The 14709-nt window shown below is 34.9% G+C and overlaps 1 protein-coding gene across 2 annotated transcripts in view; it reads left to right on the top strand.

Annotated features, from left to right (window-relative positions):
* The window catches only part of LINGO2 (leucine rich repeat and Ig domain containing 2), a 1246785-nt gene that overhangs the window by 736145 nt on the left and 495931 nt on the right, over window positions 1-14709 (top strand). For both annotated transcript variants that reach the window (XM_036898106.2, XM_057498746.1), the window contains exon 5: window positions 8299-8381. The gene's annotated coding sequence lies outside the window, so the exon portion shown is untranslated. The remainder of the gene's footprint in view (window positions 1-8298; window positions 8382-14709) is intronic.

Here is a 14709-nt window from a genome sequence, read left to right as displayed (position 1 = left end):
TTACATGTTTCAGGGTTGTCTCAGATAGTTGCTCTATAGTTTCTAGAACAAGAGAGGGCTCTTTCTCTAAAAAGGTCACTTTGACAGCTATGTAAATACTCCCTTCTATCAGCTATCAAAGGTGTACCTCATCAACTGTCCTGTTCCCTTCCATTTCCTTTGTGAAATATTATCCATCTTATTGGGCCATGGTAATCTTTCCCTCCCCTGAATTCCATTATTATTTATTGGGGACACTCATATATGTACCCTCATATTTTACTTTTGAAATATAGCATCTATCTAGTAGATTCTAAGTTCTTCAAGAGAAAGAGCTACAATTATATTCCTTTGTATCATCCATATTGCCAAGCACTGTGCTATGTTCTTAGTATGCACATAATTAACTTTCTGGGAGAACCAACAAGTAAAAAGATTGTGGGAACTAGCAAAGCACTTTCTCATATTTAACTGGAGATAAAACTATTTAAATCTGGGCTCAATAATAACCAAAGTCAGTATTCCTGACAAACAAGAAGTTTTGAAATATTGATATCTCTTATCAGGGAAATTATAGTTTACATGACATGTTAGAGATTATCTACTTAACACTTTCATTTGATGATTGGGTTAGGGTTCTCTAGACAAAAAGGACAAAAAGGATATAGATAGATATAGGCATATAGATTTATTATAAGGAATTAGCTCAGACAATAATGACTGCTAGAAGTTACAAGATCTGCTTTCTGCAATTTAGACATCAAGGAAAGCTAAGTGGTGTAATTCAGTCCAGGCAGGTCTGAAGGCCTGACAACCAGAAACACCAAAGGCAGGAAAAGGGTCTACCTCCCATTTCAAGCAATTTGGCAGGAAGAGTTGAATTTTTCATTCCTCCAACTTTTTATTCTATTCAGTCTCCCAGTGGATTAAATGACTTCCACCCACACTGGAGAGGGCAAACTGTTTTATTGGGTCCACTGATTCAAATGCTAATTTCACCAGTAATACCCTCACAGACACACCAAGAAAAAATGTTTATCCAAGTATCTAGGCACCTTGCAATCTACTCAAGTTAACACATAAAATCACCATCACGATAATAAAAAAACTGAAAACCACAGATGTTGCTAACTTGCCCAAGGTTACCTAGCTGGCCAAGGGGACAGTCATGACCATTTCTCTGACAGATGTTCTTTGCATTCCTCACTGAGAGCCCAGGATTCTGGAGATTTAGCAGGTAGTGTAGACAATTGATTGAAGTGCCACTTGTGGATTGCAGACAACACAGTACACAGACAATGCTCTCTCAGATGCCGCTGTCAAAAACACCACTAAGCTGAGACCTGAATTTTGATCCATTAATATTCTCATAGTTAGTGCTTTCTCTGTCCAGTCTTGAGAAGTGGAAATTTTATGTAAGTTAGGTGTATTCCTCTTCACAAACCAGAGAAGTTTAATGTTATTTGCAGGGTGCTCTATTTCTACTAGAAGCCTCAGAAATGTCATAAGATGTTTAATATATTTTAAAAGGAGACATTGACAAATAGAAGTGCATCCAAACAAAGGTGACCAGAATAGTAAAATGTCTGGAAATGTCATTTGAGGAATGGGTCTGTCATTTTGTGTTCAAGAAAGTGGTAACGTTCAGTCTGAAAGACACTCCACACCCCTGCAGGGCAATGCTAACTTCCGCCAATTATTTGAAGAGCTGCCATGTGAAACTAGGATTCTATGTTTTTAAAATAGTTCTAGAGGGCAAAACATGGACCATGTGTGGTTCATGAAGTTCAAGAGGCTGGCTTCCACTGTATACAAACATACTTGATCCTATTGCTAGGGTGGTTGTTTCAGCTCTCTTCTTGATGGTGATGGAGCTGCCCTATGGGCCAGTATCCGTATATTGAGTGAGAGATGACCGGGATGGCCTGAGTCACATATGGCTTAAAGATTGCATGATTATCTGTCACTCAGCCATATGCAAATGGATGACAACCAAACTTCACTCAGCAATCCTCATTAACCTCGCTTGCATGAAGAGCATTTTATGAAAGATCGTGCTATTAGTATACCTACTGATGCTGGAACCCCTAATTGATACCCACTCTACACTGTATGTAGAGTGTAGTCTGTTACCTTGACATGGCTGTCCTCCTCCTTATGTTACTTACCAGAATCCAAAGCTTTTCCTTCAGCAGGAAACAATATAGGCCTTTAGGAGGCTGTTTGCTTTGATCTACATGAAAGAAGTAGAACGTATTTGAAATAAATCCTTGTTCCCACCAATCTCTTTAGGTTAACAGTAATATTCAGGCTGGCCTATATGAAACAAGTGTAATTTAATGAACTAAAGCTTTGAAAGTGTTAGAAAATGAATCAAACTGTGAAATGTGCCAGAGGTTTTAAATAAAGTCATGTTTCAGTGTGTTTGAAATAATGTTCACAGAGTGAAGCAACATATATAATATGAAACTTCTTTCACTTCTCACCTTGATTAAAATAGAAAGTACATATTTAACAGTTTATTCCAAGATTTGAATTTGACTTGAAACTACCATTCTGGTTATAGTTTGTCTTTTATCTTCTTTTTTTTTTAATTTCACTAAAGCAGAAGTCAAAGCTCATATTTAGATTTAATATAGATTTCATTGAACATGCAAGTTACATGATGCAACATTCTAGTAGACCCTGTACTCAATACAAAACAACAATTGCAGAGGGTCATGCTGCATCTTTCTATCTGTCACACCAGTATCTTGCTGAGTGCCATTTGCAATGTGTCAGATTCTTTATTTATACTGGAACTCATTTAGTTTGATCTGAGAGCTATTTCCAAAATGCCTGCAGTACACAAAAAAGTACTTTATCAACAGATTGTCCATTGCTTTGGAGACAGGAATATCAGCAAGATTCTCTATGGTGCTTCAGAAGGAGGTAAATGATAATAATAGGTTTAAGAGGAAGCAATCTCAATTCTAAAAAAAGTTATTTTATATTAAATTTATCTACCTGTTCTAAAATTGTGTAGCTAAAATGATATTTGAATGCTTTGCAAATTTTACATTTTGAAATGCAAAGCCAATTTGAAGCTGGTTAATATTTCTTACATAATGTACCTGCAATTTAGGTATCTACCACCAGATGATAGTTATCTTGGAATATAGTAGAGGGTAGGTAAAAATATTTTTTAAACTATAACTTGAACTTCATAATCTTTGATGGGTCTGCAATCTCAGTACAGCACTTCACTACCTTTCAAAAAATAAAATAAAAGGGAGAAATGCCCTTCCCTCCTTGATTATACACCCACCACATACAGGGCATTGAGCTGGACAAACTGTGGAAATGAACCAAAATATGACTCTAGCCTATTAAGAACTTATCATTGAACAATAGAAATCATTGGAACATGAGTAACTTAAAAAATGGCAGTAAATAGGAGGGGGAAAAAATGGCAGCATGACAAATGAGGCAGAAACCTTCCCCCAAAAACTACATATAACACAAAAACACAGCAGATACAACTAATCCAGGAAGTCTGACCCAAAGACTGCAGAACAGACTGCCTACATCTGAAGAAAAGAGAAGACCTCACAGAAAAGGGTAATGTAGCAAAGTCACAAGCCAGCAAGACCCAAGTCTTCCCCCTACCCCCACCCACAGGTGGGAGGAAGAGAAACAGAGTGGGGAGGAAGTAGAAGCCCAGGACTACTGATCTGCTGAGGAAGTAGAAACCTAGCCCTGGAGATCTGCTTTTGGGAACACAAACCCACATTACACGGTGCCCTAGAGATTAGTGGGGTTGAGGAAACAAAGACAGAGAGACTGAGATTCCAGCCACTTGTGGAGAACAGGTATGTGCTACCAGCCCCCAGGGACAAAAAAAAGGAGGGTAATTTGAAGGATTTCCCAGCAGCAGAGAGGGGTGCTAAAGGGACAGAGATTAAAAGGGCAGGTGAACAAACCAATCCTGGCATTCTCAGCCCATCAGGTTAGAAACTCTCAGGAGCTTCAGATGCTCCATCTCCCTGGCTGGCAACACATGCCTGAGGCCCCACACTGTGGTATGCAGCCTGTCACTCCTTCCACCTGGCAGGCACCAGTCCCACATACCTTCAGTCCCCACAATCACAACAGGCCAGCCTGAGCATGGCCACACCTATGGTAGCTATAGGGGCATACCACAGAGGCTCCTCACTGCATGCATGGCCCCCTGGACCTAGCAGTGGAAGCAGTGTTATAATTGGGAAGGCAGGAAAGAGATCTTTCCTCACCTGCAGGCACCAGTTCCACTCACCTGCAACCCCCGCCATTGGTGCAGGTGCTTGATAACACCAGAGAGTAGAGCTTCTGGGCACTAGTGGGTGGCACCTACACAAAATTAGTACAGCATAAAAAACACTAAAAAGATGAAGTGGCGAAGGATAATGGTCCAAACAAAATTACAAGAAAAAATGCCAAAAGGAGGACCTAGTGAAACTAAAACCACCAATCTTCTTGATAAAGATTACAAAATTAAAGTCATAAACATGCACACAGAGCTGCGGAAAAATATTCAAGATCTCAGGGAGGACTTCAACAAAGAGATAGAAATTTTGAAAAATACCATATCTGAAATGAAACATACAATGGAGGGATTTAAAAGTAGATTAGATGAGGTGGAAGAGATGGTAAATTATAAAGAAATTAGAGAACAGTAATACAAAGAAGCTGAGGCACAGAAGGAAAAGGATTTCTAGGAATAAAAGAATATTGAGAGAACTATATGACCATCCAAATGGAACAATATTCACAGTGTAGGGGTACCAAAAGAAGAAGAGAGAGAAAAAGAGATAGAAAGTCTCTTTGAGGAGGTAATTGCTGAAAACTTCCCCAATCTGGGGAAGGAGATAGTCTCTCAGGCTATGGAGGTACACAGATCTTCCAACACAAGGGACCCAAGAAGACAACACCAAGACACATAATAATTAAAATGGCAAAGATCAAGGATAAGGACAGAGTATTAAAAGCAGCCAGAGAGAGAAAAACAATCACCTACAAAGGAAAACCCGACAGGCTATCATCAGACTTCTCAGCAGAAACCTTACAGGCCAGAGGGGAGTGGCATGATATATTTAAATGCAATGAAACAGAAAGCCTCTAACCAAGAATACTCTACTCTGGCAAGATTATCATTTAAATTTGAAGGAGATATTAAACAAACAACTTCCAGATAAGCAAAAGTTGAGAGAATTTACCTCCCACAAACCATCTCTACAGTGTACTTCGGAAGGACTGCTATAGATGGAAGTGTTCCTAAGGCTAAATATCTGTCACCAGAGAAAACCACAGTAAAGGAATTAAACCAATTAATTACTAAGAAAATACAAAATTAAATCAACTACTCACAAAGTTAGTCAAGGGATACATAAGGAGTACAGAATATGACACTTAATATATAAAGAGTGGAGGAGGAAGAAGAAGAAGTGGAGAAAAGGAAAAGAACTTTTAGATTGTGTTTGAAATAGCTATAAGTGAGTTAAGATAGACTGTTATGGTCTTAAGTAAGGAAGCTGCCCTTAAATGTCTGGTAACCATAATCTAAACCCTGCAATGGCAATAAATACACATCTATAGATAATCACCCTAAATGTAAATGGACTAAATTCACCATCAAAATACATAGAATTACAGAATGGATAAAAAACAATACCATCTATATGCTGCCTACAAGCACTGTTTTGTGTGAATAAAACCAATGTATGTGCTCTGTAATAACTATATTGGTGCCTCAGTTGTACAAGTTTACTTTAGTGTTGTTTGATGTGTAACTGAGTTGAAATATAATTGGCCAGAGCTAGAGAGAGAATGCAAATGATTTAAAGATCTCTAAATATTTGACACTGGCATATGCATACTTACAAAAATTCATACTCAGATCCAAAATTAATAGTATATGGATGTCAGCTATTGCCCACTGAAATCCACACTGAGAGTGTTATAGTTGGGACCCTTTCAGAAAATAGTGTAAACTGATGCATACAGTTATAGTCTTTACTGTACTTCTTGTTAAGAAAAAAAACATAAATCTATTTTATTTTTTCTTAAAGTTGTTTTAATATCTCAGAGCAGGTATACATAAAGAAATGGGAACAATAATTTTAATGGTTTTTTATTTACTGATTCTTTAAATGGAGGATCCTCATGTCTCCCTTTTTGTATGAATTAAAAATAAGGAAGAATAATTAGCTAGAACATACTTCTTAACATCTACTCATTTATATATTCATTAAGCAGAAATTTTTAAGTGCTATTTATTAATAGCTAGTTCCCTATCCATGTGGATCCCACATTCCAGTGAAGAAGAGAGATAATACAAAATTACATAAATTAAAAATATAATTATAGGTTGAATAGGAAGGGGGACACTTTGGGATGTCAGGAAAAACCTCTTCGAGAAAGTGACTTTTGAACTGAAACCTAGAGCATGAAAAGGGTCCAGTTGAAGAGCATTCCAGTCTTCATTTCCTAAAAAGTAAGGACCTTAGGTGCTGAAGATCATGCTTTGTTAGGGGAAAAGTATGTAGGAATCCAATAAAAATGAGGTATAACTGTATAAGATAATATTTGAGAGGTAGGCTGTAGCCAATTCATGTCAAAGTTTAAAGGCCACAATAAAATAATCGGGTTTTATTCCAAGTGCAATAGAAAGCCATTGAAGAATTTTAAGCAGGATAGTAAAATGATAATTTATGCTTTAAAAAGTCTACCCTGGCTAGAGTGTGAGTGATGGATTATAGAAAGGGTAATGAATTTAAACAGTGAGAATAGGTGGAAGGTTTTTTTCTGTATTCTAGGTGATAAATAATGGTGGCTTCCACTGGTGAAAGGAGAAAGCCAAATGAATTCTAGCTATATTTAGGGCACATAATTAACATGGAAAAGAAAGTTATTTAGGAAGATTCCCAAATTTCTGGCTTGAGTACAAAACAGATAAATCAATATCCTAGGAAGCAGGGAAAGTTCTAGGAAGATATATAAGGAAAATCAAGAGTTACAGTTTGGATTAAGTTTGAAAGGTAATAGATACCTTGGAGATTAAGAGAATGGGTCTGGGAAAGGCTGAAATCCTACTGTATTGATTACTAGCAGTGATCTTGAATAATTAAACTGTATCTTCATTTTCTCATCTTCAAAAATAAGATTAATAATACTTCTTTAGAGGGTTGTTGTAAATATAAAATTAGATAAATTTCCTAAAAGATTAGAACAGTTCCTTGTCACTTCCACTTTAAACAACACAATAATAATTATCACTTTTATTATTGGTCACACAAGTAGTAATGTCAAGTAGAAATCTAGTATTCAAGAGAGAGATTTGATGGAAGTGATTGACATTCTAACTATTTTAAGAAAGGATTAGTATCGAATTAACATGTACACCTTAAATTTGCAGTGTTATATGTCAAATACATTTCAATAAAAATGGAAAAAAGGAAAGCATCTTACCTCATTACACTTATTTGAATTGATAAAAATAATCCTAGAAGAGCTTTCACTAATTTTTATCACATCTTTTTCTCTCTCCTTTATCCTCCCCTTTTTGTGGATTGTGGTAGAGAGTTGAGGTGGAGTTTGGAAGTAATGAAAGAATAAAAAATTGTCACTAAACAGTGGGAAAGTCATATTCTAATTCTAAAAACAACATTTCATTTCCCTTCTTTAACTTTACAATTGCTTCAAAAGTAGATTCAAGCTTTTAATTGATTATATTTAAAATTTCCTGCACAAATAGACCATAGCTATTTTTGATGACAGGTTTTCAGATTCATCTAATAATTATTAAATACTGAAACCACAAGGAATAATTTTGCATATTGACCTCACTGTCAAATGTCTAACCTTTGAAATGGCATACTTATGAACCCAAAAAACACATTCTCCTTTAAGTCTGTTTTCTCCTTCTCTGCTAACAACTACATTATAACAAAATACTATTTTGCCTTCTGTAGTTAAAAGTTGAAAATCTTCAAATATATAAATGCATTTGAACATGAGTTTCATACATCTATTTAATAAAAAAAAGCATAATTTAATGAATTCCTGGATAGTAGATACTTTTTCATGTTCTGAAAATTCTAAGATAAACATGACAATGTATTTGCTTTCAAGTTACAAAACTCCAAACATGACAAGTGGGTTAATCTCTATTCTGTTTCTTTAAAAGATTTATAGAATAGGTGCTATGTAAATGTGAATTATTTAATTATTATGGCCATTAATATATGGAGATTCTTCCAGAAACAAGTATAATTTTTCTTTTTATATATATTTTTTTGACAGTCATGAAATAGGATCACGTGAAGAGGCTCAGAGCAGAACATTGAAAGTGGCCACCATCAGCATGAGGAACCTAAGTAAAACTGGTAGGTGAGAAAAGTGATCCATGAATATCATTTTCTATGTGTCATTAAATTTGCTGATATTATTTCTTATGCAAAAAATCCTCAGTTTACAAACAAAAATGAGTGCATCTGAATGGAGAGGGCCTTTTGGAATTTATTCTCATTATATAGACCTGTGGAGATGGTATTCTGTGGGAAAAGCCACCAGTTTTGTAATACCTGTATGATTTGTGGAAGTTGCTTAACTCTTTCTTAGTTTCCTTATTTTAAAATGGAGATTACAGTAGTTATCTTGTTATGTTTCCTAAGACCTAAGTAAGAAATTGCATAGAAACAGCTGAGTAGTTTCCTTAGCATAGAAAAGGAGCCTAAAGATATGACTACTATTTATTGAATACTCTTCATGTGCCAAGTACTAAATGCTAAATACTGCACTATTTATTGAATATTCACAAAAATCCTTATACATAGAAGCTTTTATCTTATAGATAAAGAAACTGTGCTATTGAAAGATTATGTGATTTGTCTATAAACCACATATTTCTCCTTGAGATAGACTGAATGCAGTTCTGTCTGATGCCTGACTTTCTGTACTTGTATTTATTCATAAAGTCAAGAAACATTTATTGGGTACCTAATAAATGCCAAGCTTTTTAGCTGAGCTGCTATGCTATTGCCCAAATGATTATTACTTAGACTATAGTAACTGTATATTTATATGAGACATTATAGTTTTCAAATAATTTATGAAAAAGTAATTTTGTTTAGTATTCATGTACTCTATATGGAAGACAAGACAGGACACAGTTGAGGTTCTGAGAGGTTAACTGGCTCACTAGATGTCTTAGAGCTCGGTGCTTCTCAGACTCTGTGGTTAAAGGTCAGTTTATTTTTAGTCCATATGAGTCTATTGCAGATTTAATTTTTTGTAAAATTACTAAAAATTAATTACTAGACAAGTGAAATGACTAAAAGGCAGACACCAAATAAACAACTCCACATTTTTATCATTTGTCATAATTCTTTAGACATAAAATTACTCTATAAATGGCAATAAAACTCTCCAATGTTTTTTTCCAATGTCCATAGTTCTTATGGTACAGATAGCATTTGCAGGCTAGCACTAGCCTGTAGACCAAACAGTAAACCATTTAACAACCAATAGGGCTTATATGAGGCAACTCTAACACTAATCCTAGACCTTCCATCTTCAAGTCTGGATCATTTCATAGTACTCCACACCTCAGCATACAGAAAGAAACCTCTTGTGTTCTAAGGAATAAAATCAAATTCCAAATTATCCAAATGAAACAGAAAACTGACAATGACAAAACATCTTTAAAGCATTACACAAAATAATTGACATGAAAAACATGAAAAAAATTAGAAGTTCATGAGAATTATTTACTTTAAATGTATAAGAAATCAAGAGTAAAACATTTGATGTGTGATATATTGCTGAAAGACTTTCTTAAGTTTTTTCTCTCTTTTCACTCTGTTTATTTTTTGAAAAGAGAACTTAGGTTGTATTAAAAGAGATACAAGTGGATATAATAAAGGTACAGCATAGGGAATATAGTTAATTATATTGTAATATCTTTATATACTGAAGGATGATAACTCCATTTATCATGGTAAGCATTTAATAATGTCTATAATTGTTGAATCACTATATTTTACACCCGAAACCAATATAATATTGCATGTCAACTATATTTCACTAAAAAAGTGGATCTTTGCGAGATATGAATGAAAATAAACTTATCTCACCACTACAATGAAGGAGCTTGAAAATAAATGTCACTTGTTCTTTTTAAAAACTACTGAAAAAAATTCAGCATTTTTGGTGCAGAGTAAAATGCACATTGCGTCAGGCATGAAAATTTACTTTGTAAGCTTGTTTTGTGGCTCTTTCAGTTCTACTGAAATGGATCCAAATATTTACATATGCTATTTTATTAATAACTATTTTGCCATCTATATCAAACTAATATTGCACAGATGTTGAGGAATAACTTTTGGTTGTGAGTAAATATTAGAGGAACATCGAATTTTTCTCCAAATGATGCTAATGGAATGTTTTTCTTAAATCTTTGTTTAAGATGTCAGAAATAGTTGTTGTTTTAAAGTTCTACTGCCTTATCAATGCTTAATGAAGCTTCAGATGTCTACAAGGGCATAGAGAAAGATGAAAATTTATGACAACATTCAGACTGAGAGTTTCAGCCAATCTGTTACTGGCTTCTGGGAAAATTCCTCATTTCAAAATTGGAATTCAGTCTGAAGTGGAGTGAACCCTGGCCTTAAATAATATAGAAAAACTCTGTGTTCCTCACTTGCATTGTGTCTCCTGACTCAGAGATCCAAGATTTGTATCTTTCAGGATGTTAAGCAGTCATGCCTGGAGGTCCCTCTCATATCTTATCCATTTGAGGATTATTTCTTCTGCTTCCTCCAGAAGAAGGCAGAAAGGAAGGAAGGATTTAGAGAAACATATTGCATCCAAGTTGAAAGAGAGAGAGAGAGTCCCAGTAGGCATTGTAGGTGTGGTAATAATGGGAATAGACAATAGTACTCTGTGGGGTGTGTGTGTGTGTGTGTGTGAGAGAGAGAGAGAGAGAGAGAGAGAGAGAGAGAGAGAGAGAGAGAGAGAGAGAGAAACTGTATTGGATCAGGATCAGAGGACCACAAAGGTGGTGAAAGAAGATGGTCCATCAACTTTTCAGCAGATGTGTTTTATTTGAATGCCTGCTATTCATTGGAATTTGGGCCTGATGTTCACAATCTGCTCTTCAACTATGATGTTTAGACACTTTCTGCTCAAAAATCAAGTTATCAGTAGGACCAAGGGCTAAGAGTCTGTTTTATGACTTGTCTGTTGAAAAACACTAACCTTCAATAGATTTTACCATATTCTTAGATCTGTAAACAAATAATAGCCACTATATCATCAAAGCCAAACATAATCTGCATAAGGATTATTTAACATGGGAAATAAAAGCCTCAGAGATAAGCATATGTGGAACAATGTGTTAATTCAGAAACCAGAAAAATATTTTAGAAAAATTTTTGCCATCCTTATAAGTTATATACATTGACTTGGAAATAAAAGCCATAGATATTGAAAAGTTGAAACACAAAGGATTGATAGGGAGCAGAGAATATAGCAGGAGAATTAAATTTTCTTTTGTAGGCAATAAATAATATGATCAGGTTTGTGGAAAGCAATCTTAGGAAGCACTCCTAGAATTCAGAGAATGAGGCTAAACTCTCAAAATAATGAGAGAAATAATGACCAATATGGAAAACAGAAATCAAACATGCAGGTAGTTGTTAATGAAAAAAAATGAAGGAAAGGAAGCACTAATCATAGAATCACAAGGGAAAAAATATTGCTTAAAAAAAAAAACAGACTCCAAGAAGAGACTAGCATTACCAAGGAAAGGGGATGGGGAGGGAGGGAGAAGGGGATTAAGGGGCATTACGATTAGCACACATAATGTAGGGGGGTCACAGGGAAGACAGTATAGCACAGAGAAGACAGGTAGTGACTCTATAACTTCTTACTACACTGATGGACAGTGACTGCAATGGGGTCTGGCGGGGGTACCTGATAATATGGATGAATGTAGTAACCACAATGTTTTTCATGTGAAAGCTTCATAAGAGTGTAAATCAATGCTACCTTAATTAAAAAAAAGAAATGGAAAGGGTTTTTACAACTCTAGAACATACAAGCTAGGATCTGAGATTTTTTTATATTGCATGGGAATTCCCTGTTCTTTAAATTTACAAAAATCTAATGGTAGACTGAGAAAAAAGATTATTTGGTGTCTGATTTTTTTTTTTTTAATGCTCATGCTTCTAAGACTACAGCAGCTTAGTCTATTCAGGTTTTTTGTTTTCCTTAAACAATTTTGGTAATTCGTGTTACCTAGAAAAATTACTAATGCTGAGTAATTGTCCTGTATGAATATACATATAGAAAAGAGACTTAAAGTCAGTGCACCAGTGCTCTAATGAAATGATTTTTATTCTTCTATATTAGTCTCTTCTATGTTTTCTGACATAAAAAATAATCATATATCATTGGTTAACTAAAGATTTTTATTAAAATATACTTAAGAACAGCACAGAAATAAGTGAATAGCTCAGTAAATTATCAAGTCCACACATGTATAAATAACCACTCAGATTAAGAAAGAAAGTATAAATAACCAACACAACTGAAGGTGCTCTTTTTTATTTCTAATTTATAAATCCCAATCTTCCATAAAGTATCCACTTTCCTGAATTTTAATACCATACACTATGTCATTTTTTTTCACTTTTGTATAAATGGAATAGAGTTTGCACTTGTTGTGTGGCCTCTTTATTATTTATGTAAGCTTTCTGTGTGTAGCAGTAATTTAATTTTCAATGCCATATACTATTCCACTGTGGCCAATTTGTGGCTCTTATGTCCTTATACATGTCTTCTTGGGGCATGTATTTGCATATTTCTGTTGGATGTGCTATTGCTTATATGTGATGTATATGTTCATTTTTAGTGTGTCCTGCTGATTTTCCAGCCTGGTGTACTAATTTACATTCCCACTGGCAGAGTGTAAGAGTTCCAATTGTTCCACATCTTTACCAAAACTTGGTAATTATAAGGAAATTTAAAAAATAATTTTAGCCATTCTGATGGCTGTGTTGTGGGATCACATTGTGGTTTTAATTATCATTTCCATAATGACTGATAAGGGTGGTATTGTTACCTAGATCCATTCCCTCAGCACACCCAAATTAAAAAGCAAATGGAAATTTAGAGGAGGTATTTTTAAAAGTGGTAGTTTTATTCACCTCCATTGAAGGAACATTCGGTCTAAAGGGACTTAAATTCCTCTTTCCATAAGAATATGAAAAAGTATATAAAAACCTGTCATTAAATATGTGCAGGTCTAGAAATCTAATTCAGCCTAAAATTCAGCTTATGAATTTTGCTCAACTTTTACTTTCCTATTAGCTAATTAATTCATTATAATCTATCAATTTTGTTTTGTTTCACTGGGTACAAGCCAATCTTATGAAAGTAGAATCACAGTTGAATGTTGATAATGAGAGTTCATTGCAGGAGAGGATTGCGCATTCCATTTCTGTGCTGGGAAAACTATTTATCCAGCCATTTGAAACTAGGGATGGCACATGGGCAATAGGCATGAAAATGAACCAGGAGAGCTCCATGATTTAGACAGAGGGCATAGGGCTCTCACCTATACAGCAAGTGTGACAGCTCCATCACTTTCCCAGGCATTTCCTCTGGTGGGCTGTGTAATGGTTCATTTGTTTCCAGTACTATTAGTTTTCAAACAGTGTGAGAGCTTGGCTGATTGGATGTGCATATTTGATACTATGTTGTCAAGCAGCATGCTTTTTTTAATGAAACCATATTTTCAGAAATTAGCTACATCACATATATGGATGCCAGAGGCAGGGGTTGGGGGGCCAGAGGAGGCTGAAGGTGGTTAAAAGTTATAAATTTCCAGTTATAAGATAAATAAATACTGGGGATATAATGTACAACATGAAAACTATAGTTAACACTACTGTATGGTATGTTTGAAAGTTGTTGAGAGTAGATTCTAAAAGTTCTCAGTACAAGAAAATACTTGTTTTGTATCCATATGAGATGATGGATGTTAACTAAACTTACTGTGTAATAATTTCACAAATATGTAAGTGAAGTCATTATGCTGTATACCTTAAAATTATATGTAGTTCTCTATGTTAATTATATCCCAATAAACCTGGAAAATATTAGGTAGGTCCAAATGCATTTTTATTGTAATAAAATATACATAATATTACATTTACAATTTTAGCCATTTTTAAGTATATTCTTCTGTGGGTAGGAAATACATTCACATTGTTGTGCAACTGTCACTACCGTCCATTTCCATAATTTTTCCATATACCAACTTCAAATACATGGAAATACTTTACTCCTTTACAGCTCCACTTCCCTGTTGTATATATTGTATGAACCATTAACAAGACTCTGTTTTTGGTTTATGCCAAATTGATTACAATGTTTCTCAATGTGGGTCTCTTCAGGTTAACCTTCTTAGAGTTTGTTAAGCCTCTTGGATTTGTAGTTCCATGTACTATTTCCTCACATTTGGGAAGTTTTTAGTCATTATTTCATCAAATACTCTCTTTGCCTTTGTCTCTCTCTTTTCCTTTTGAGACTTCTATATATGTATATTGGTCCATGCACACATTTAAACATTCTGTCCATCCTTTAGGCTCTGTGTGCTTCTTTTCATTCTTTTTTCTTTTTGCTCCTCAGCCCCAATACTTTCAAACA

Source organism: Manis pentadactyla, chromosome 3 (genome assembly GCF_030020395.1).
Source record: "Manis pentadactyla isolate mManPen7 chromosome 3, mManPen7.hap1, whole genome shotgun sequence".
NCBI classification, from domain to species: Eukaryota; Metazoa; Chordata; class Mammalia; order Pholidota; family Manidae; genus Manis; species Manis pentadactyla.
The sequence above is the reverse complement of the archived record's forward strand: the minus strand, read 5'-3'. Positions and strand labels throughout refer to the sequence as shown.